Here is a 2,549-nt window from a genome sequence, read left to right on the forward strand (position 1 = left end):
CAAGTAGATATTTGGCCAGGAAAAAAGGTCAGACCAAATAGGGCTGCTCCAGGCTTACAGGGATTTAGCAGCCAGAGTTGGGCTCAGGCTGCCCCAGGCTCTTGCTCTAATTTAGTATAGACTTTAGAGAACTTGTCTCATGTTGGGGTGTGGGGGCTGAAGCATTCACATGCAAAGTAGTCTGAGCTTCCCCAAACACGTTTACACACCCTACAACAAGCTTTCCAAAGTCTCCCATCTTGCAGCAGCTGAGCTGTAGTTAAAGCTGCAAGGCTCACAGGATCAAAGAAGCCAGGAAGAGACAAAGCAAGTAAGAAATCCCAGAAGCTAATCTCAATCTAGCTTTCTCCAATGTATCTGGTTGGCCAAAGAGTTCATTCAAGTTTTCCCATAAGATGTTATGGAACAACCCAAACAAAATTTTTGGTCAACCCAATAGGAGAAACGCTCATATAACTGATATGGGATGTAGAAAGCTATGCTGAAACAAGCTGGGTCTTCTGCTGGATTTTTCATCAAATACCAAAGGAAAACAAGGGGCGGGGTCCACTTTATTTATTTATTTATTTATTTTTAATCCTCAGTTATTCTATTGTAAAGGGATATAGCTGAACAGATAGGAGACAGATTCCCCATTGTGAATTTTCCTGATGGCTTCTGCAAGGACCATGGAGATAGGGATCGCCTGTATTTTGAAGCAATGCTTCATCTTATCCTCCTGAGGTACAGTTTTGGTGACTACTACTGCTTCAAAGCATGCATTGTTAATGTGAGAAATGGCTGGAACAGAAAAGATTCCATGAGTCAGCACAGCATAAACACAACTCCAGGGGAGAGAAGTTTGTCAGCTGCATGGCAGATTGAACCACAGGTGTCAGCCATGTGATCCACTAGGAGAGCCACCCAGGCTTTCACGTCGCCCACCAGCACCATGCAGTCCACTTCATCAGCCTTCCTCCATTCTCCACATTCAACCAGTCTGAGACAGAAGGCGCTCTCTTAGCTCCTCCGGCATCAGGTGAGATAGTCATGGAGTTCCTCCACTTAGACATCTTCTCCCTTATCCACTTAAGGACGGCTGACTCTGCAAATAAATTTTCCACTGGAATATCAAAAGTTTGAGGAGCATGCAGGTCCCTGGTGGTACTATGACCCTTGTCTACTACAGAGATCATTTTGCCACAAGCTTGGCTAATATTGGAGCCCAGCTCTTATCCTTCTTATTCTTCCAGACATAAGTAGGAAGCACAGGCTTACCGCAGTAACCCAACTGGCTGAAGCAATCTTTGCAGGCATTATTCATAACCAAAATTTCCATTCAATTAACTTGATTTCACCACAGCCACTCTGAACAATGTAGACATCCTTTCCACGCACTTTTTCACCGATTTCCACATAGGTCTGATTGCTGAATTTCACAGTCACCGCCTTGACTAGCCACAGGCCCAGGGAGGGCAGCAGTCTTCTGGGATAGGTCCTGGTGGGAGCTGCTGAAGATTTTGATATTCGGCATCTTGGCCAACTACCCTAAGCCCTCTTTGCTTAGTGATCGCTCCTGCTGCCGAGACCCAAATCAAGTTGGCCCAGAGACTCAGTACTAGGCACTTGAAGTTGCTACTCTGTCATCTTCCATTCCTGCCTTGTGTGCAACTCTAAACTGTCCCAGGATTAGACAAATTAAGACTGTCCAGTCTGCTTCCTAAACACCTCTCAGAAACATTCCCTCTTCTGGACTCTCAAAATCTCTTCCTTAGTTCAAGTCTCACCATTTTCCATCAGCATCATGATGACATCCCCTCAACCGATTGGCTGTCTGGGTCTTACTCTGCTCTGCTGAAATTATTCTTTCTTAAAAGTAAATATGATCACATTACTTTTGCTAAAATCTCCATCAGTTTCCCAATTGTCTCCGAGGAACATTCCAACAGCACTGCACCATGCTCAGGCTTCTCCTGGCCTGGCCCAGTCTCCTCGGCCCACTTGTCTTACTCCTGCCTTCTTGCCCTGAAAACTCATCCCGCTCCTCTCTGCTCCATCCACCTACCCAGCTCCCCCAGCCTCCAGGCCCTTCCTCCCTGGGCTCCTCACCCCTCCCATCCTTCCCCCTCCCCCTGTGCTACCTGAAAACCTTCTAGATGAGCCCGTCTCCCAAGTTCTGCTCTTTGGTAAGACTCGCATGTGGTTATATCCTCTTGGAAAGGCAACCTGTAAAATTAACATGCATATATACTTAGAGTCTACTTCTGGAAATTGTTCTGTATTACCTATGCACTCCTCACGTAAGTGCTCAAAGATATTCATTAAATTATTTGTTATAGCAGCAAAAAACAAAATATAAATAAATAAAAAGGGGGATAACCATTCTGTCAATAGGCAGCTGATTATGTATAAGCAATTAATCATAACAATAAAGGAGATCAACACATCCTGATATAACATGGTCCTCAAGCTACTTACCTAAGTAAAACAGTATAATATGCTGTGGGGATGTTATTATGTGACACCTGTACTGATATTCACAGGTAGACCCTACCAACGGCTTCCCTGGT

General features: G+C 44.8%; 1 pseudogene; it reads right to left on the minus strand.

The window, feature by feature from the left end:
* Positions 1-589: 589 nt before the first annotated feature.
* On the minus strand, positions 590-1,513 carry LOC109574667 (ribose-phosphate pyrophosphokinase 1 pseudogene; annotated as a pseudogene).
* Between the last annotated feature and the right edge of the window lie 1,036 nt (positions 1,514-2,549).

Source organism: Bos indicus, chromosome 20, assembly GCF_029378745.1.
Source record: "Bos indicus isolate NIAB-ARS_2022 breed Sahiwal x Tharparkar chromosome 20, NIAB-ARS_B.indTharparkar_mat_pri_1.0, whole genome shotgun sequence".
Lineage (NCBI taxonomy): Eukaryota > Metazoa > Chordata > Mammalia > Artiodactyla > Bovidae > Bos > Bos indicus.